The sequence below is a fragment of the Onychostoma macrolepis genome, chromosome 17, assembly GCF_012432095.1.
Source record: "Onychostoma macrolepis isolate SWU-2019 chromosome 17, ASM1243209v1, whole genome shotgun sequence".
NCBI lineage: Eukaryota > Metazoa > Chordata > Actinopteri > Cypriniformes > Cyprinidae > Onychostoma > Onychostoma macrolepis.
The window spans coordinates 25,520,941-25,543,138 of record NC_081171.1 but is presented as its reverse complement, the minus strand read 5'-3'; the positions used below and the strand labels follow the sequence as shown (position 1 = coordinate 25,543,138).

Below are 22,198 nucleotides of genomic sequence, written 5' to 3'. Positions count from 1 at the left end.
TCTTTAAAAGTTTGAAATAACTTCCAAAAGCTTGAATGTTACTAACACGTTTTAGCATGTTGCTAGAATGTTTGGAGTAGGGGTGTGCAGCGGAGCCATTATTTGTATCTGTATCTGTATCTGTGACAATCTCAAAATGATTTGTATCTGTATCTGTATTCGGATAGACCCTGAAGTGGGCGTGGCTTAAACTGGAAGTTCGTCAAATTACATGAAAATACCATTTTAAATGCAAATCTGTTCGATTCATAGTTTTCATTTAACAAATATGCCTTAACTAAAGAAAGTATTATTATTTTTTATTAAAATTATAACTTTGTAAATAGCCTATCTTCTATTTAAAACTTTATCAAAAAATAAAAATAACTTTATTCTTTTTATTTTCCAGTGAAACTTTGTGTACAAATTTGACAAGAGACAAGCATCCACAATCTTAAATAAGAGCACTAGTAGAAAAAAAAGCTGAAAAAAAAGAAAAAGAAAAAGAAATGGAAAGAAAGTGTTCAGTACTCACAGCAGAATGACAATAAAGCTGGCTTGAACTTTAAGTAACAGATCATGTGTTGCGGGAGTCTGTGATCATTTACAAGTTTTTTATCAACAGAGCGCAACAAATCATTTGGACCCTCCAAAAGCCTTGATCAAACATCGCTTTTCTTAGTCTTGTATAATTAAATGTAATGCGTTTTTACAGTTGGATTTCAAAAAGGTTTGAAGTTAGGACCGTTTTTATGATATTTTTGTCGAGTTGATATAACTCTAGACAAAGCTCTGATTTCTGAGAGACGCGCATAGACCCCAGCGCAGATATTGATTTGCGCTCATTTCATTCATATAGGCTATAGTTTACACTCATTCACTTTACACATCCAGGCCATAGCAACTATGAGGTCCAGACCTCCGTAAATGTTTCATGTTCAAAAATAAAATTTGAAAACATGAAAAATTATTTAAAATGATGTGGCTGAATAAATTCATGTGGCTGACTCGCTGCGAAACACAGTGAAGGAGCTTGGCACAAGTGCAGCCTCCACTCCGCTCCGCCATGTTGCCAAATCTACTTATTATAAGCGTCGCTGGACTTGTTTTAATACTTAATGTAACAGCGTTAACAAAGTAATTAGGCATTAATAAAGTGGGAAGATGAAGGTTGAGGTTAGAGATTCTGTATCCTATTTGCAAAATACAAGATTTAAACTTATTTTGGTTTAAACTAATTTTTCAGTAGATTGGTTGTGTTTGTTTTTTTGTAGCAATATCTGGCAATACTGCTTCGCCGACACTGACAGGCAACAATCAAAAAAGGAGCGCGCGGATAGTTTATTGCTGAGGAGACCACAATCATTAGACAAACGCAATGATCACCATGATATTATCTGTACGAAACTGTGTCAAACGCTATCAAAGCAGTACTAGCCATTATTATTGCACAAATCTTAACAACCGCAGACCTCACTAATGTAGTGCTGTTCCAGCAAACCTGATTGTGTCTGCCAAATATTTTCTCCGTTATTCGTTTTGAAGCCATTATCCGTGCCTTTCTGAATAAGGTATTCGGCTTCAGGCACATCCCTAGTTTGGAGTATATTTTAGCAACGATTATGCTTGCATGTTTTAGCACATTACTAGCATTTGTAAACCCTCTGGTTCTACTCACCACGCTCACTCCGAGCAAGATTCGAATAGGCAATTCTTGCATGGGAGGCAGGGATTCTAACATAGACGCTAAAGACTGTAGCCTCTAGCATCAGTCGCTAATGCTCCTCATGAGATCAGGGGAGTAATGTTTACCCACACAGCTTTTACCAGCTGGCATCCGTTACACAAACCCTCTAAACCTCAGTTCTATCCAGGTCACAGCACCAATGTTACACCTCCGGTTCTACTCACCACACTCACTCCGAACAGGATTCGAACCAACACTTCCAGCATAGCAGTCACTAGTGCGCCTCTTACGATCAGGGGTGTGAGGTTTACTCACACAACTCTTACCAGCTAGCCTCCATTTTATGTATGCTTTAGCACAGTGCTAGCATCATGTTAACACATTTCTATAATGTATTGTCATGATTTTAGCATATTGGTAGCACCTGTTGCTAGCTTGTATAATCATGTTGCTAGCATGTTTTAACACATAACTAGCATGTTTTGAACTAGTTTTAGAACATTGTCATCATGTCTTAAGCTGCTAGGATAGATAGATAGATAGATAGATAGATAGATAGATAGATTTTATTTTTGCTTGCTTGCTTGCTTTCTTGTGTTTGTTTCAGAGATCCATATATTCTTCATCTTAACTCATTATAATATACTGTCTGCACAACTAGTATGCACAATATGAAGCATTAAGATTAATGTTCAAAGCACTCTCCATGCCAGAGCTTGTTCTCCACGATTCGTCGATTCTACATGGATTCCTGTTTGTTCCTTAATGAAAGGCATTGCAAATGGATGTGCAGTGTGAATTTTTATGCCCTGTACTAGTGAGGGAAGCATGCTAAACTGCGCATAATGAGGCCATATTGTTAACTCTGTATAGAAGGATCCTCTACATTACCTGCATTTGTTTGGAAAGTGCAGTGAGGCACTGCTGATCGCTGTGATAATGCGAGAAACACCGCACATAACAAATGCTTGTCTTCATGGGGGAATAACAGTTCTGAAAATATTTGCAATAACTTTTTATACCTTGTCATTTTGGAAGGAAATTTGCAATGCAATTTTATACTCTAATAACATTTTAACAATGTATATATTACAGTACCCTATGGGGGGGGGGGGGAAATCATGTAATAACATCTACAAGTTTAATTGAAGTTTATAGCATGTTAATAACAAGTTAATAACAACAGATGCTTTTCAGGGACAAAGAAACTAATCAAGATAAGTAACAGGCTCTGTATTAAGCATGAAGTTTTATTCTTAGATAATACTTTAGATATTATGAACTAACAATGAGCAACATTTTTTACAGTATTTACTAATCTTTTTTGATGCCATTTGTTCATTGTTTATTCATGTTATTTATAAGTGTTTTAACTAATTCTAGAAGTTGAAATGTTATGTTTAAACAGAGCCATCTGTTAGTAATTTAGTTAGTATAGTCAGTGATACTCCCAATTGTCTGAACTGTCAATAGTACAACTGGTTTTATTGCATTTTTCATTTTCTTTTTCAAACTGGCACCAACGTAACATTGCTTCTGACATCAGTGTTTGACAGCAGTAAAGATCTGCCAAATCTGTGAAATCTGTGCCAAACAATTTTGAGCACATCAATCGGAGACAGATTATTCGAAAAAGTAACACCTATTATAACTACACTGACATACAACTGCAATACTTGTGTACAATGTTATCATTCTTGTTTTGTTCTGTACGGCTTATGTCATGAGTGTCTTGCTCGCTCTCACCTCTAAGCGTCGCCCAGGAGACAGATAATTCTGATATTGCCTTTGTTTTGACAGTGTGTCACCTCTTGTAAGTAATTTTTTGTACATGTTCTGTCATCCCACTTTCTCGTCAGCCACTGGGTTATTTTTATTTATTTATTTTAATTTGATGAAAATGTCACTTTGATGGCAAGGTTGAAAAGAGCAGACAGCTTGTAAAAAAGTTAATTCCAACCTATGGGCCACGCAGAAAAAGAGGTGGTCAATTATATTAGTTCAAAAAGTTCCAATTTGACAATCAATGTATTTTTAGACAATATGTAACTGTACAGGTTTCATTTTTTTGCTTTCTGACACTGGCAAATAATATCGTGGTATTCAAACATTACAACACACTGGGGAACTTCCATTTTGTGAGATCAGTTTTGTAAAGTGCTGACTTTGTAATTCTTTTTACAAGATGTTGGGCTTTGTTTGTGTACAAGACACATTAAAGCACATTATGTCATGGTCTATTGCATTCCATGTCACTTAATTCAATTAGTCTATGGAATTAGTCACACTTCGTGGCCCATAGATCTGAACATCATAGCATGCAAACAGACTTAATGCAACACAAATGTGCATGAAAAGCTAACATATGCGATACTTTCACATAATTTCTCTTTAAACATTCAAATCAAAATAATTTCAGATATAATTACTTATCAGGATGCATCTGCAATGGTAGTTATGGGAGATGGCTGTGGTAATTATCATGTCAAATATAAGCATATGGAATAATAAGGAGAAATTGATTTCAGGCAAAACACATCAGTCCTTTTGATATCAGCGAGCTCATAATCCTTCATTCCACAATATTAGGCCAGACAGTGCATTACTGTTTTGCAGCTTTTCCCATTCCATCACATGAATTAGGAATTAGGAAAACACAGTCCTGTCTTTCCCTCTTTTACACAATTAACAAATATCATGCAGTGATGAATGGTTTGCATTTGAAATCCTTTAGATTTAGATTAGTGACTCTGAAATAAATTCTTTTAGACAAGGTCGTAGCGCTTGCTAATGTCACACTGTTTTGCTCTGAGCTACCACACAGAAACACTTGAGAAAAATATAGTAATATTGAGGGGGATTATTTTTTTTAAATAAAATAAAATATTATTTTAATTTAGTTATTTTAATTGTTATTCATTTATTTATTTATTTGTTTGTTTATTTAGAGAGAGCGAGAGAGAAAGAGAGAGAGAGAGAGAGACAAAGACAGAGATGCTATAATATTTCATTAAAAAGTGATGGGATTAACTATTTCCATGCCAATGACAGAATGTTATAGCTTCCCGTGTTTTCACATCTTCTGAAATAGTACATAATCTCAGGATCCAAACACAGGTGAAGAAGAAGCAGAAACAAGTGGAAGCATATGTAAGCAGATGTAAAATGATCATCAAATATTAAACAGCACATAAATCAAAATGAAAATGAAAAGTGTTAATGAAAGCGATCTATCCTATCATCGTTCTGAAACCGATCCGGAATTGTATTTATTTTATTTTTAATTTATTTATTTCCAGAGCAATATTTTTGTGGTGCGTAGATAAACACAGGTTGTCATTTTCTTTTGAAAGTGTGTTGATGTGAGGCTCTAATTTGAGTGCGAATAGGTGATGTGTTAGTGCGTTCTCACCTGTGTGCAAAGTCTGCCATCTGCTCGTCGGCTGTCCGGATGACTGGAAGCTGTCTGATTATAAGTAAAGCTCGTCTTGACTTGCTGCCAGTGAGGGATGAAGTGAACATCAAAGCTTAAGCCAGACTGTGTCCAAGCAGGGCTTAGATCTGTCTCGCTATGCTTACCAGTGCTCCAGGGTTCTTTGACTAATATGAAATGCAGAGACAAGGCCGGCCCATCATACAGGCAGCCACCTAGGGCCCTGACATGTCTGGGGGCACCACAAAATGGTCCATAATAAATGAGCAGATCATTACTTTCGACACAAGTATCTTTTTATAATATTTATACTGCTGGGCCCCACTTCATAATCTCATCTAGGGCCCCACAAAACACTGGTAGCAACTCCAACATGCAATCTCTTCATAAAGTGTATGGAGAGAATTGTAGCTTCAGTGACTCTACAGTGACTCTTTTTTTTTTTTTTTTTATTGTATAAAAAGCTGATATAGACACATTTATGACTTTATATATAGAATTCTATATTATTGTAATAAGTTGAGTTGCTAGTCAACTGTACAAAACCTGCAATCAGCGAACTACTGTATGTTGCAAAAATTGCCTTTTCTCATAAATATTATTAATACATTTAAATATTTATTCATATTAATCAGTCTTTTCATATTGCTGTTCATAGTCTGTATTAAAATGGTTTTACCATGGTTAAAGGGGTTTCTGTCTAAGAACAACCCAAAAGTAATGATCATGTAACTTCCACACCTCGCGGTGAATTACAAATCAAATTAGATGAAAGATCACTTGAGAGTGTTTTAAATAAAACTGCAGACACTGCATTCACCGTTCTGTTTAGCTAATTCAAACATCCTGTTACATCTTGTTAAACTCACATCAATTATACATGTTTCTTATAGTGCACATTTCATTATCCAAAATGCATAATAAGAACTAGCAACATGTTCTCACAACTATGTCGTATTCAAGCATATTCACCGGTTTTTACATAAATGTGCATCTGAAGACTGAATAAAATGTTGTGAGACAAAATAAACAAGTAGCTACATACACGCATATGGTATTGCTGCTATTATAGTATCAGACTGTTCCTGTATGTGCTGGGTTTGAGGAATTATACATTCTCTACAAGTTAACAATTTCTTTTTATCTGCTGATGTTCATTTTGGAACTCTTTTTTTCCCTCTTCTTTTTTCGTACACATCATCACAACTACGAAATGAGAACAGGCTGGAAAACAGCCATAAATTGCAGACTCAACAGGAGTGTGAATTTTTATTTCAAGTGGTTCCTGTTTTTTGCTTCATTTCCCACAGATCTACAACAAAAGAAACACTCATGCTCCCATCTGAAAATATGTGTTAGAAACACATCAACAGAAAATCACATATCTGTCTAGTTCTTTATTTTAGGTTCATGTGTATCATATTCCCAAATAGCCAATCTATAGCCTTTTTCAAGAGTTTGTTGTCTTTCTTATACAAAGTATGCACAAATTAAAACACGTAAAAGGTTTTTAATTAACATAAAAAAACACTAATAATAAATAAAAAAATAAATAAACAATGGCACGTGGCATCAACAGGAGACTAAACTAATGTTGTTAAATATTAGGTTTGTTAATGAAGTGTACTATAATGTTCTTTCATGAAACGGCAAACTTGATCATGGATTTGGTGTATTTCCCCTACCTGAGGGAAAGAGGCAAACTGTAAACTCAATTGCCAAGCAGCTGTATGCAAGCCTCACATCACCAAGTGCAATGCCAAGTGCTGGATGAAGTTGTGTAAAGCATGCTACCACTGGAGCAGTGGAAACGTGTTCTGTGGAGTGACTAAGCACGCTTCACTGTTTACAGTCTGATGGGTGAGTCTGGATTTGAAAGATGCCAGGAGAACATTACCTACCTGACTGCATTGTGCCAGCTGTAAAATTTGGTGGAAGAAGAGTAATGGCATAGGGCTGTTTTCAAGGGGTTGGGCTAGGCCCCTTACTTTCAGTGAAGTGAAATCTTAATTTTTTTTTAGTAACCAGAACCAAGACAATGCTATGCTTCCTACTTTGTGGGAAGAGTTTGAGAAAGGCCCTTTTCTATTTCATTATGATTGTGCCTCAGTGCACAAAGCTAGTCCCATACAGACATGGTTGGATGAGTTTGGTGCGAAAGAACCTGACTGGCCCACACATAGCCCTGACCTCAGCCCCATCGAACACCTTTGGGATGAACTGGAAAGGAGATTGTGAACCAGACCTTCTCATCCAATATCAGTGCCTGACCTCACAAATGCTCTACTGGATGATTGGCAAAAATTCTCACAGAAGCACTCCAAAATCATGTGGAAAGCCTTAAAAGAGGACTGGAAGCTGCATGTCTATGTATTTGGAATGTGATGTCATTAAAATTTCTATTGGTGTCCCGATACATAATATAACTTAAACAATTAAGTTTTTAAGATTGAATAATTTAGACTAAAAATCATCCAGTCCAGGTTTTCAGTGACTTTAACTCTCCCAACACGGTGACAATTATTTATTGATTAATTAACTAAGAAAACAAGATCCATGAAAATTGTTGTCTTCATTTCCAATGGTTCAGTTGTTTAATGCTATGTATTCATGGTTTCTCTGAGAAATGAAGTCTACATGGCAAAATGTAAGATAGTTACAAATTGCCATTGTGTTGGACGTTGCTTATATGAAACATTTCAAGCGTAACAATGGATCCTGCAACATCTCAAGACAACAAGATACTGATGTGACAAATTAAACAAGAGTGCAAATAAAACTGTCAAATGGTCAAACAATACAACCATATAATTACTCATGTATGCAGAGAAAAACAACAACAACATACCACAACACCAAAACAATGGAGGAAATCTTTATTTGTTCAGTATGATTTACTGAAATAATGAAGGATCATTAGTGGTTTCTTCCGAGCCCTTGGCGAACTGTCACAGCTTCCTCAACATAATACTTATTGATTTTACATGATCAGGTGAAGAGGTCACACTGTAAAGTAGTCAGGTCAAGACAGACCCTGTCTTTATACTTAAAGTTGTACACATCAGAGTATGAAAAATACATTGTACGGGTCAAAATTATCAATTTTTATTTTATGCCAAAACTCATTAGGATATTAAATAAAAATCATGTTCTATGAAGATATTTTGAAAATATCTTACCGTAAATATATCAAAACTTCATTTTTGACTAGTAATATGCATTGCTAAGAACTTCATTTGGACAACTTTAAAGGCGATTTTCTTAATATTAAGATTTTTTTTTTGCACCCTCAGAGTCCAGATTTTCAAATAGTTGTATCTCGGCCAAATATTTTCTGATCATAACAAACCATAAGGAAAGCTTATTTATTCAGCTTTCAGATGATGTATAAATTGTAAAATGTAAAAAATTGACTCTTAAGACTTTATTTTGTGGTCCAGGGTCACATATTACTAGCATATTGGCTGTTTATTAGTACTTATACAGCACATATTAACGTCTTAATCTCCTTAATTTAGATCCCTTCATCCTACCCCATAGCTAAACTTAACAACTACCTTACTAACTATTAATAAGCAGAAATTTGGGAGTTTATTGAGGCAAAGGGCATAGTTAATAGTTAGTTAATCATGAAAATTGGTCCCCGAACTAAAGTGTGACTATGAGAAGTGTAGGGAGCAAAGATAAATTATTTTGTTTGGGGAATATGTGTTCACTCTGAAATAAAATGTTTGTGAAATATTATAATATGTTAACATAAAGTTGATGTTAAACATTAATAACACATAATCAAATTTATGAATTCAATATTATATGGACATATTGGAATATTTTAATACATGTGAACAAATGTAAATATTTACAGATCATACTTTAAATGTTTTTGTTATTTAAGTTTAGTATTTTAGTTTTTGTTATTTTAGTTTCTGCCTGTCAATATGTTAACAGTGTGAATACAAATGAGACCACTTTCTATATAACAGAGCATCTGCGTTTCTTCAAGCAAGAATATCACACAGCACAATACTTAAGACAAGCGAGAAACATCTCAGCTGGTGGCTAGCAATGTTTTGCCAATCATGTTGAAAGACAGATTCATTGGGGAATTGTTTGAAATATGGATTCTCAAGGAATTCCTCATTCCTGAGACAACTTACAAATTGGGCCTTGACACTTGCTTTGTAGGGTTTTTGATTGCAGAGTGCAAAAAAAAAAGAAAAGCAGCCAGTCTGCCTTATCCTGTGAGATTTTAATGGTGCTTATTAAACATTCCCTGAAGGGTGTACGTTGTGGCAGATGTACAAGGTGTGTTGCTGAAGCATGTAATGTAAGCAGAATTTCCCTCAGTGCATTTCACAACTGCCTTTTTTTATTGGAGTGATTAGGTTTCTGAATTAATTATTGTGATTAGTCATTTTCCAAAACAACACACTAGAGCTTAATATCTAAGTCGTACCTATGCTTTTGTAGTTTGATCTGGCTCTGAGATAAAATGTCACAGTTGAAGTAGAATTTCAATCAGATTACAGATTATGCAGACAAGATTTGAGAAATGAAATCTGTTAGAACTAATCCAACAATATAACTAATCAGCTTACTCTTTGCCTTGCTGCGTATGCAATATGGTTTGCGGTAAAGATGTTTTCAATGAAAGAGAAAAGCAGGATGAAAGAGAATCATTATGACAAAATCATTTATAATCTCAAATATTATGAGAGGTTTTCTTCAAATGTGTGCCTAAATAATGCATTTGGTTGACATGCATGAGTCAGTGGGTCACTACGATAAAATATGTACAGCGATTGGCCTGTCTTGAAGGTCATCACTGTGTGAAGCATCATATCATAAAATTAGATCTCTGACCAAAAACTACTCCATCATCACTCATGAATATTTCAGACCCCCGACATAAGTTGGCTGTTTGAAAATTTTATTTTACAACTGTGTAAAGATATGCCTCAGAAATCATAAATATTTATGCCGTTTCTCTGCCTCAGTTATCTAAAATGATTCCCGGGTGTGGATGCTGTGTAGTATCACATCTCTGGGCAAAGCTTTGCCAGCAACATTACTAATTACTATAATTAATTCTCTATGTTTGGCATCTGTGTATGTCACCTAATTAGCAGATGTGGTTCTATTCACTCATATTTCAATGGTTTGCTCTGTGAAAAAAGGTTACATTTGCTTTGTAATAAGGCTCTTTTGACCCTCTCAACCTTGAAAGACAACAACATATTTTTAGATTTTCAAAGAACATATAAAAGATGGGTTCTTTTCTTTTCACTGATCCAACTTTCATCTTAAAGTTTTGAAGGTGATGACAGAATGTATTTTGTGAACATCTTTTCTTGAGTGACTGATGAAATGTTCTGTCTTGACTTTTATTGATATCTTGGCCTGTTAATGCTGTGATGATGGTTTCTTTCCTCCACTTATCTTGACTGAAACAATGAATGGAAGAGACTAATTTTTATGAAGTATCGCTATAATTGCTGGATCCGCACAAGAGAGTGAGAGAACAACTTTAAATTCAGTTGAAGTTCAGTGCACTATGTTTAACTGGCCATTAATAATGTCATATTGAAGCTGCACTCTATGAATAATTGGTTTTGTAATGCACATCTCATTTTTATTTTTATTTTTTGTTGATAAAACGGACTAAATTTGTTTTGCCAGATACACATTTTGTGACTGAATATTTGCTAAAAGTAAAGCTAAAAATCAGATTTGCCATCAAGGCAAAAACATGCTCACAAAACAAGGCAATTAAGCTCGGAGTTAGTTCCGGTGACATTGTCATTGTGGCTTTCTTTGTTTCTAAACACAGCAGCTGGTACACTGAGACTCTGTTTGTAATACATAGACAAACTAATATTTGGATCGGATTGGAAAGTCATACATAAAAACAACTGTAAATATAAACATTCAGATTAATGAAAAACTGCATTTCAATAAATTATACAGTCTCTGTATTAGCTGACTTGCTCTCTATAGATATAGGGCCAGATTTACAGCTTGTGCCAGCGCAAACCCTCTTTTGGCATTCAAAACTACTGTCAGGATTTACTAAAGATACACAGTGAAAAATAAGCTATTTTATTATTTTTGTGGCTGACCTTATTGGACATGCATTTGTAGGAGGTTCCCTTTCAGATGCAAAATGTATGGGAGGAAAATATTTAATTGAATTATGTAACGTGATTTACTAAGGTTTGCACTTGTCATTGTACTGGTATTTGCACCATTATTTATTTATTTGTGCCTGTGTTGTTAGTAGATTACACATACCTCATTGAAATGTGCTGGCTGCAGTTCTTTATTTTGTGCATTGTCAGTATGTCACCTGCAGAACTTTCCTCTCCCATCTGCACTTTTATGGGGTACATTTGTTATAAGGTAAAATAAGGTTTCATTTATTAACTATATTAGTTAATTTGAACTAGCAATGCAAAATACTTCTAAAGCAGCCTGGCCAAGCTAGTGTTCAGCTGGTTCTCCCAATCTGACCAGCTAAACAAGCTGTCAAACCCCCTCTTAAACTATCTATGACCAGGCTGAAAGACCAACTAAAACAAACCACTTAGCTTAGGCTGTTTCAGTCTTTTTCCCCCCTACCCTATCAGGTCTAACAGGGCAGATGTTACAATATCAAGAAACCAGAATATGTATCGTACAGATTAAGGGTGGGCTGTTTTGACTTGGGACATCTATCAAACACCCATAAAAGCTAAAAACAACTTTAAACTTACCACCCACAATACCTCAGCTATCACATTTGGTTGCAGCAAAGGATGAGTTCTGAGTACAGGATCTAAAATGCAGCCAGCTTCTTTTTATTAACAAACCCAAAATGAACAGTATACCCAGGAATCAACATAGCTGTTAACATACAAACATAACAACCAAACATAGACAAAAAACAGACAACCAAGGAAACAGAGGACTATACTGTATTTACGCTGGGGAACCAAGGAGGGAGACAAGATAACAAGCAACTTAACTACAAACAAGTGACTTGAATCAGTAACCAATGCAACAAACAAGAAAAGACAGGCAAGCAAAAACCAAAACTAAAACAGACAAACCAAACATAACCCTGGCATTAGCAATGTGGTAGCAAGTTTTACACTTGCAAGCACCACTCACATTTTCTTCAGATAATATCAAAATGTAGTTTTGATAAGTATACCGATAAAATTGATTACAATATCTGAGATGAATCTTCACCTCACAGCAGCACACTGTAATTGTGGTTGACTTTCATCCCAGTGATAGATTGCACACCATCTTATAGCATAAATCATATTTGCCTGCAGGTGTGTCCTTGATACTGTATCATATTTTGATGACACATTTTAGTGTTGCCTTATAATGTTTCATACGATAAAATCATCACATCAATATGAAAATTCCCTTCTGTTTTATGCTTTATAATCTCAGCAACCTTTTATGACTCAGATGTACCCAAGTGCAACTAAAAGCAGTGTTTAAAGATACAAGGAATAAATCTTGTCATTTTCTTGGCTTATCATAGCATAGCATATGATCAGAACATCAACATGTCATGGCTATTACCAAAATAGAATGTGTTGTGTATGACATTTTGTCATGAGCTACAGTGAGCAAGAACAACTGCGTCAATGAAACACATGACAACATGGAACAGACTACAGCTTCAGATAGGCGAATGTGACAGTCAAAGTGACACTGATAGCAGCAGCATTATCACAAACGTGTGAATCTCTAGATGGATAATAGTGTTGAATCCCTGAAGAGAAAGACAGTGGCAGAATGCTGACTTTCTTGAACTAATATGAAAAATAGAGTAGTGTGATAAATGTTCCATGCCATAGAAAGACACACAGTTCTTATTTTCCGTATTAGCAATTAAACCTATCCATATCTGTCTAGCTTCTAAATCACGATCTTGCACTTACAAAAAAAAAGGACTGAGGTGGTACCATGGTACAGTAATGGTGTCAGAGGGCAAAATTATATATTCCAAGTCACTGAATGATTAGCATATTCATGTGCCATGACATTGAGCGATTATCATATTTATGTAGCTATGTATTTACATACGACTTCAAGGAAAACGTGGTACTTTCAAGTCAAGACAAGTCAAGTCACATTTATGCACACTTGTAAAAATCACCGGTCATGAAACAAATTTAATTTCAGCAGAAAAGCAGCTCAACAGTAGATAATAGTGTCATTATACAGTTCAGTTTAGTTCATTTTTGTTTCAATTAAATTCAATGACTGTGTCAATGTTGCAAAATGTAAATATTTTTTTAATTAATTAAATTTAGCTACTGTATAAGCAGCTCTACAGAAGACAAAAGTGTCATGAATGTCAGTTCAAGTCAATTCACTGTTGATTCAATTTAGTTCAATAATGGTGTCAATGTTGCAAAGGATTATGTCATTATCCATCCAGTTTATTTGTTTATGTATGTATTTATTTTGTTACCATAGTAATCTAAATTCCATTGGTGCACAATGAAGCAGATCCATATTCAACACATCAATTAAATAAAATGGATCTTACTTGATAATGGCTACCACAAAGCCAGTATTAGTAACAGTGTGTTCAAATATTTCCTGGTAGTGGTGCAAATGACCAGAATAGCATAAAGTGACTTTGGCTACAGCAGCCACCCCAGAATACCTTGGCGTAGTGGTTTTACATGTGCAAATTCACATTTTGTTCTGAAAATGTAAAAATCTAGGTTTTAAAATGTGACATACTTTGAGCTACCAAAGAACATATTCAGACAAATGCATTTTCTCTGTCTCGCAGGTGAACGAGTGACCCAATGAGGTGGAATACTACTTTAGCGGAGTGCTGGAAGAGAAGTCACCTTGCCCCAGTTCTCCGAGAGCATAGGGAGAGAGACAGACATCTCTGATTGTTTGCTGCCAGTAGGGAGACGGGAAGGTCAGTAAACAAACTAGACTGCATTTCTTCTGCTGCAGTGTGTCATTCTGCCTGATGTTCAACTCATGTCAGCACAGGAAGAGATGTTTGGATCCCCGCTTGATGTATCAGCAAGTGACTGCTGTCAGTGTAAACACTGCCATTCAAAATGCCATGCATGAAATGTCATTGAATACAGATTAAGATTTGGATTTCAGCTTCTTTGAGCAGGTCTGAAATCTCATTTTACTGTTCGGAACATAACTGTTGAATAATGATAATTTGACTAATGACTAAATCTACTTTAAAAGGATTTTTTTTCCTCTCTGAATACTGTGCAATAGGCTGCACAATTAATAACAATAGTGTGATTATTAAACCACAAAAGGCTATTTAATTAATTTATTCAATTTATTCTTCTGCATATTGTTTACTGCTTGCAAATGAAGAGGCAGTTGTCTGTTCTGCCATCATTTAGCAGACTCAAAGCATCTATAGAGGCTTGCTCGATACAAACTCCATCTGGCATTGCTTTGAGTTTAGTGTGATTTATGTGGTGCAGTTATGTCATGCATTGTAAGATTAATATATATATATATATATATATATATATTCAGTCAATTTAAGCTTGGGGTCGGTTGAAAGAGGTTTGGGTTTTGTTATTTTACGCTTCAAGAGTAACTTCTTATTTTTAGCAAAACATGACGCAATTTGGAGACAAAACGCATTGCTTGCAATTTTGTAGTTTTTGCACACCCTTTCGAACACAGAAGTTGCTGTTTCAGTGTGATTGTATGTTCTTTTATCCTTGATATCTAAACAACAGTAATATGAGATGGTTAATGTCCAAAAATGCTAAAACAAATAAGTAAATAAATAAATAATAATAATTTGCAGTATATAACATTACGAGCTGCTGTAATTTAGAGAGAGAGAGAGAGAGAGAGAGAGAGAGAGGAAAAAAGAGGAATGGAATCAGAAGTTCAGCATTATCATCCAGAAGGTATTCTTGGTGTAGTAAATGTAAGTGTCTTGCATAAGCAACTTGATTTACAACTGCAGGCAAAAAGATAATAAAAATAATAAGTAAATAAATGATAAAATATATTGACTATAGTGGCATATTATTAAACTGGCTAGAGCTTTTAACACGAGTAGCAATAATAGTCTTAAGGCAAATGTTATTGTTTAGTAAGACCCAATTTATTTGATGAATATGTGGAAGATCCTGAATACCCTAAGAAAGCAAGCAAACAAACAAATAATGAATAATTAATAAATAATAAAATCCCATTAAAACAAGTCTATTATTATGTGAATCAAAAAAAATAAAAATAAAAATGGTCACACAAACCAGAGGAAAACACTTTAGCATTAGCAACCGCTGAAAGTGTACATAATGTATTTGTGGCCATTAAATACAATTACACGGCTTTTTATAGTACTTCATTCTAAATGTTTAGTTACGACATACAGCTTTAACCACTGACTGGTATATATATATATATGTGCTATATATAGTGCTGCTTATATTGGCTCGTAATGATGATTGACAGGACTTAATGATTAGTCTCCCCCCGAACCTACGTTTGGAACTTAATTTAAACAATAATAATATGAAGCATGAAATATGTTGTTATTGGGTGTGGTTGTGTCATGTTGAGCATCTTTAGGGCAAGCAGACAAACTTCTTTTCAGCTGAATCTTAACTAATTTGGTTACACTTTATTTCGATAGTGAACTTTGGGCATTTTGTTGTCTATAAGTAACTTTGCAACTACATGTCAACTTTTATCAGAGTATTAGTAGAGATTAGTAGATTGCCAGGTTAGGGTTTTGGTTAGCAGAATAAATTGACATATACTTGCAAAATGACTTAAAGTCAGTAGAATATCTGTTGGGGCAAATCAAAATAAAGTGTTAGCAAATAATAAGCAGATAGTTTGCTAATACTGGAATTCTTTTCTGTTTGCAAAATAAAAAAAAAAAATCTAACTGCATTCTAATAGGCTTCATCATGCAGTGAATGCTTTTGGACTCTCAAGATGTGTGTTTTTTTTTTTTAAGTCAGTGACCACTCTGATGACAGCTCTCAATATCATATTTATGTCCCTTACATGTGCAGCACAATAATGTTATGTCAGAGGAATGTCTTCAACACTAATCAAGGAAATATTTTGTATAATTCTTTTTACAGAATGTCAAAAGTTGTGCTTAGAACTTTTTGTGCGAAAAATGAGGAAAACTTGCAGCTCGTTATGATATTGAGTTTTGATTGGCCAATCACCATTAAATAAGTAGAATATTTTAATATTTCATTTGCATGTCAAATTTGACATAATACACACCACTATTAATCTAAAGTGGACGGTACGGGGTATGGTGGTTTTACAGATTGGATGCTTTTTTTGTTTTCTTTCAACAAGGGACTATCCCCCCGCATTCCCCCTCAATTTGAGCCCTGTCTAAGCCATTGAAAAGGTCAGACTGAAGTGCAATTTTCTCAGACATTGGTAATGTACCAATACACAATTATAACCTACCTTAAATGTCTGCCTTTGTGCCTGATTTTTAAGTGAATTGGCTAATAATACTGTGTTAACTGCATATTTTCTAAAGACAAGTCACCATTTCATCATTTATTTCACCATTTATCATTTAAAAATATGTATCTTGTGACATCCACTTTCCATAATCCATATTTCAGTGGGTGGCCACAAATAAATTATTTAAAATAAAAGATGAAAGATAACTTCCCATTTAACACATAGAGAGAGTGACATAGTGGTGTATAATTTAGATTTTATTCTTTGTTGTTTAACAGCTATGTCTTGCAAATTCCAGATATCTATTTAGATTTTTAATTAATTATTATTATTATTTATTTATTTTTTGGTGGTGGTGGTGGGGGAAGTATTGCTTTCCTGGAAACTCCAGCAAAGGGTTAATAAAACGCTTTACAATTGCAGTGGTTATTGCAACTAGGTTCTTGTATAAAAATGACTCGCAACAGGAAGCAGTGGGCTTTAATTGCCTCCCAACAGATTGCTGCCTCACAGAGAAAGCGGGTTAATTGTGTGGGCTGGGAAAGCCATTTCATGACCTTTATCAAGCATTACCAAACACAACATTTCTGAAGCTTTAATGTTTACAGGTTTGTCTCCTATTGCGCATGAAATGAGTTGGCTAGCTTCCAAAATAAAAAGGCCAATCCTTCAAGACAACATTAATTTGTACACATACTGTAGTGTCACACAGGACATTTAAAATGCTTGTGGCGCATTTCTGCAAAATTATATTATGTTGCTTCTTGCATGTTTCACAACACTTACAAAGTAAAGTGTCCAGTGAATGTATTGGTGCTAAAGCATGTTCAGTTGTAACCAAAACAGATAAATATGAATCTGGCAACATCTTTAGTGTTGCACATATTGCAGCAGTTTTAAAATAAATTGTCCAGTGAGTAACGCAGAAAAATGCTAAAAACAACAACAACAAAAAAACACACTTTTGAAAATAACATATCACATACATTAAACCCTAGCCTAAACCTAACTGATAGCAAAAGAAAATGTGACTCGTGGCTTGTACCTTGCGCTCTGCATCAAAAATGTAACGCTGTACCAGGTGAGCTGCCGAGCAAGTTTACAACATAATTTTGTGACTTGCTGGAGACAGGTTTTAGATGTAATCTTGTGTTTTTTTGTTTTTCCAAAATGTGCCGTTTTATCTGTGCTTTGTTGGTGTTAATATTTAGCTAACAAGAACACTATAATAACTGCTTAGCAAAATACTAAAAACTACTCATAACACAATACCAACAATTAGTGTTGTGGTGGCTGTTTTTTTATCACTTACAAACTGTTTTTTATAATGCAATATTATTAACAATGTAATAAAATTAACAGTATCATACAGTACCTTGCCAGGTGCTTTTTCAATTGCCTCTGATGTGCTAAAATATGACTGTACAGTACACTGAAACGGTGGCTGATTGTCAGCCGTCAGCTTAGCCAAAGCCCCTCAGGAGACTGGCTGTTTCCAGACTGTATAAATGTTTAGCACTTCAGGTAAACCATTAGCTGGTGACCTGCCAGTAAACTGCCTACATGCAACATGCTGTCTGCTGACAGTCAGCCAGTATGTCAGTGTACTCCGAGGGTGGATGTCTGTCCACCACCTGACCACTGTCTCTGCTGCTGTACTCGGCCATCTGGCACTGCTCTCTCTCTTGAGACGGGATTAAGTGCATTCGCCTGTCACACAAATGACAACAGTTCCACTGCAAACTCCAAGAAATGAGTGTGAAAAACTGCTTAGTTAGAGTGCAGAGAGTGATGTTGTGTGTGTGTTCTTTCCCACTTACAGTACTGAGTCCTTGAGCTTTTCACACAAGTACCAAACTCCCTTGCGTGTCATTGGTTTTGCCATTTCTATCCTTTGCCTCATGTGTGGGTTTTGCACATTGTGTTTGTATCAGCATGTTTTAAAAAGTTAAATATTTGCATTCATATATTTTAGTTACAATAATTGTATTACACCTTATTGCAACTGTGCAAATATACTAATGTGCTATAGTGATGCAATTCCCTGAAACTAATTGCAAATGCACATTTTTATATGTGTAAAATTAATCTTCCTTTTTCTGTTTTTCCTTTCAAAATTCTGGCTCAAAATTTGGCTTGGGGGGGGTGGGGGATAACAAATTAGCGATCAAGAGTAAATGGTAACACTGTACAATAAGGTTCATTAGTTAAACATTAGTTAATGTATTAACTAACATGAACTAACCATGAGCAATACATTTGTTACTGTATTTACTAATCTTCGCTAACGTTAGTTAATAAAAATACAGATGTTCATTGTTAGTTCATGTTAGTTCACAGTGCATTAACTAATGTTAACAAGATTTTAATAATGTATTATTAAATGTTGAAATTAACATTAACAAAGATTAATAAACACTGTATAAGTGCAGTTCATTATTAGTTCATGTTAACTAATGTAGTTAACTAATGAACCTTATTGTAAAGTGTTACCGAGTAAATGCTGAGTAAAAATAAACAAGTCAACACTACTCAAATGCAAATATGATTACGATCACTGAAGATGACTAAGATTGCTTTGTCATTTCATTTTATTCTCTCTGTGATAGAATATTTGTATTTGGGGGAGGGTGTGGCTTAAAGGTTATGGTGCACAAATTCATAACCCTTAAATTACCATTTAACATAAATTTGCTCTCACACATTAATAAATAAGTAATCCATAACTTCTCCATTACCACTGCATCTGTTGTTGTTGTTGAAAGTAATGTAACTGATTTCATTCTACCTATCCAGTATTCCAAGCTTGGATTGGTCTACTAACTTGAAAGCCTCTTCCAAGATCTGCTTCATTAGTTGAAACTTAACTTAAAAGAATAAGAATAAGAATAAGAATAATAATAATAATAATAATAATAATAATAATAATAATAATAATAATAATAAGAATAATAATACATTTAATCAAATGTATCACATAGTAATAAAATCCAAACTCTCATTTGGATAACAAGACATTTCCTCACTGTTGTGTAAAATCATGGTCTGATGACAACAAGGAAAACATTCTCTAGATCGTGTCCATTTTGTCCTACCAGCTGTGCCAAGTTTGGGAAACAAAATAGCAAGACAAAATAGCAAGTCTCTTATCTGAGAATGCATGAAGTGGAACAATGTGCTTACAGTCAATAGTCTTCATATTTTTCTTAGAATGCTTTCTTTGATTCTTTTAGCCTGAAACGATTACCTTGAAAGTGTGCATAGTGCTTAAAAAATAAAAATAAATAAATAAAACTTTCAATTTTCTCTTAGAGCTTGAAAAGTATACCAACCAAAAAAAAAAAGTTTTTTTTTTTATGTTTATTCCAAAATGTATTTATTTATTTTCTCCTTGAAATAAAGCAAAAACTACGACAGATGATAAATTCCATCATTGCCAGAGTTACAGTAAAAATAACTGAACTGATAAAGTGCATTTATTTAATAGGCTACGATGGCCTACAATTGACAATGAATGTTGGAGGGAGAAAAATAATAATAATTCTCTCCACAACACCTACCTGTACGGTATCTGGGAAAAGCTACTTAATGTAAGAGAATGTCGATGTTAATACAGTTTAATACCATTATTTTCCACACGTTCTTTTTAAAGGACCTTCCTTTTAAATCACACTAACACAGACATACACACAGATCTGACAAACCTGCAGAATTTGTAGAGCTTCACAGATATTAGGAAAAACTACCTGGTATTCACTAATGGAGTCTAAAGACATCTTTAAAAAGGCTGCACAGAATCTGAAGTGTGTTAAGCTAGTTAAATGACGTTTTAACTTGATACAGAGGTGCCATAAATGTGTTCACCTGAGAATCACAGGAAAGAACATATAACATTGGATTATGATGACAGCCAGCAAAAAAATAAGATGCACACAAAGCTTATTAGAGTATTGACGTGAATAACTGAAGTGTTGAAGTGTATAATGTTCCAAATTGCCATTTATGAGAGCTTAGTTGTCATAAAAAGGCGACAGCGGATGTGATATTTAATTTATGCAGAACTAACAGCTTATTACAGTTGTCTGCATATAAGTTTAATATTTTAGTACAGCTAAAACTGGCATATTTACACAAAATTTGGAGCTCTTACAGAGCCACCTTAGCTTCACTGTTTAAAGATGCATATAAAATACTATGACATAGTACATCCTTAAATATGAAATGTATTATGAAATAATAGCAAAGTCTTTCTCAGAATTTGAATCGGAATTATAAAAGTGAGTTGTGATTTGAGTTTTAACACATCAAACAGCCCCTTCTTATCTCAATGGAAGATTTTTGGCCAGAATGAGATTTAATATATACTATATCCAATGCTGATAAACTTTGACTTGCAACTTGCAGACTAACAGTTTTAGTCTTGTGATAGCGACAGGCCAGGGAACAGAGATAGTGCCAGGAGTGTATGAGAACTGTCAGTACGGAAGATTAATTCCTGGTACTGTCAAAAGTATAATACAGAACTGCTGGCCCTCTTTGAGCTCAGGCTTTAATTGCTTTAGAATTGCTTGTTATACATTTGCCTTGATTTCAGTTCCTGATATTATGTACACTGCTTTTCAAACCTAAAAAACTTTCATTATTGTTATTGTTTTTTTTTTTTTTTCAGACCTTAAACCTTTTCATTTATTTTTTTATTTTTATTTTTTATAAATCCAGTGGTAAACTAAGTAAAATTGCTAATAGCGACAGAATCATGTAATTTTGTTGTCAGTGCGCACAAATTGACACTGCTTTTTTGCAATTTGAAATCAAGAAGGTTGTGTTTTGTGTTTCGATGAAGGTCTTGCCTCTGAATGGGAGTTTAGAATTTTGCTAGTCAGAGTTTAGCATTTCGAGGTTGTCACCCATAGACATGCTCCTTTCTAAGTAATTTGAGATCCCCAGATGTAATTAAATAATAATAATAACAATAAACATAACACATAAACGAAGTAAATAAACAAAACAAAACAATAAACATGAATAATTATACAACCCCAAATCAGAAAAAGTTGGGACAGTATGGAAAACGCAAATAAAAAAAGAAAGTAGTGATTTCTAAATTTACTTTGACTTGTTAACAGTGTCCAGAAGCACCGTCGACTTCTCTGGGCTCGGAGGCATCTGGGATGGACCATCACAAAGTGGAAACGTGTACTGTGGTCAGATGAATCAGAATTTCAGGCATTTTTTGGGAGGAATGGACGCCGTGTGCTCCGGACCAAAGAAAATGATCATCCAGACTGTTACCAGCAACAAGTCCAAAAGCCAGGGTCTGTCATGGTATGGGGTTGTGTCAGTGCCCTTGGCAAAGGTAACTTGCACTTCTGTGATGGCACCATTAATGCTGAAAAGTACATAGAGATTTTGGAGCACAATATGTTGCCTTCAAGAAGACCTCTTTTCCAGGGACGTCCATGCATATTTCAACAAGACAATGCAAAACCACATTCTGCACACAAAGTCCTGGCTGCGGAGGAAGAGGGTACGGGTACCTGACTGGCCTGCCTGCAGTCCCGACCTGTCTCCAATAGAGAATGTGTGGCGCATTTTGAAGCGCAAAATGTGACAACGAAGACCCCGTACTG

At 34.9% G+C, this 22,198-nt stretch overlaps 1 protein-coding gene across 2 annotated transcripts in view; it reads left to right on the top strand.

Annotated features, from left to right (window-relative positions):
- The window catches only part of LOC131522739 (leucine-rich repeat and fibronectin type-III domain-containing protein 2), a 126,649-nt gene that overhangs the window by 24,096 nt on the left and 80,355 nt on the right, over window positions 1-22,198 (top strand). For both annotated transcript variants that reach the window (XM_058748405.1, XM_058748406.1), the window contains exon 2: window positions 13,906-14,043. The gene's annotated coding sequence lies outside the window, so the exon portion shown is untranslated. The remainder of the gene's footprint in view (window positions 1-13,905; window positions 14,044-22,198) is intronic.